This window comes from Corvus brachyrhynchos, unplaced genomic scaffold (genome assembly GCF_000691975.1).
Source record: "Corvus brachyrhynchos isolate BGI_N302 unplaced genomic scaffold, ASM69197v1 scaffold412, whole genome shotgun sequence".
Taxonomy (NCBI): domain Eukaryota; kingdom Metazoa; phylum Chordata; class Aves; order Passeriformes; family Corvidae; genus Corvus; species Corvus brachyrhynchos.
Genome location: NW_008236761.1, coordinates 1,276,496 through 1,276,916, shown reverse-complemented (window position 1 = coordinate 1,276,916; position 421 = coordinate 1,276,496). Strand labels below are relative to the sequence as shown.

Genomic DNA, 421 nt, shown 5'->3' with positions numbered 1-421 from the left:
GGACAGGTAGGGGACACCCCGGCACAGGGACACCCCCTCTGCCCGGGGCGGCTCGGATGATTCCGCCTTAAAGGGTTATTCCCCCATGGGGGGGTCTGGGGTTGGTGTTTCTGCAGCTTTGGGTTGCGCAAGGAGACCGCCTGGTGCTTTTTGGGATGCTCGACCCCCGCTTTGCGCTAAAAGAGGTGGGCAGTGTTGTTGTCTTGGGCTTATCCCTAAAGTGGGGCACGGGGGGAGCTCCGCCTGGAGCGGGATGCGCTGGGGAGAGCTCCGCGGGTCCGGGAGGCTGCGGCTGCTGCAGCGCCAAAGTAGGTTAAAATAAAGGGGGGAGAGGAGGAAAAAGTAGGTTAAGGAATACTCACCTCCAGCTGCCTGGGAAAAGGGTAGGAACCGTGTCGGGTCTCTCTTTTTTTTTTGCCAG

At 60.1% G+C, this 421-nt stretch overlaps 1 long non-coding RNA gene across 3 annotated transcripts in view; it reads left to right on the top strand.

Annotated features, from left to right (window-relative positions):
- Positions 1 to 421, top strand: part of LOC108444905 — a 4,200-nt gene that overhangs the window by 1,439 nt on the left and 2,340 nt on the right. The window contains exon 1 of one of the 3 annotated variants that reach the window (XR_001859625.1): positions 7 to 185. The exons of the other annotated variants lie outside the window; for them this stretch is intronic. This is a non-coding gene — a long non-coding RNA (uncharacterized LOC108444905). Of the gene's footprint in view, positions 1 to 6; positions 186 to 421 lie in introns of those variants that run through there. 3 annotated transcript variants of the gene reach the window in all.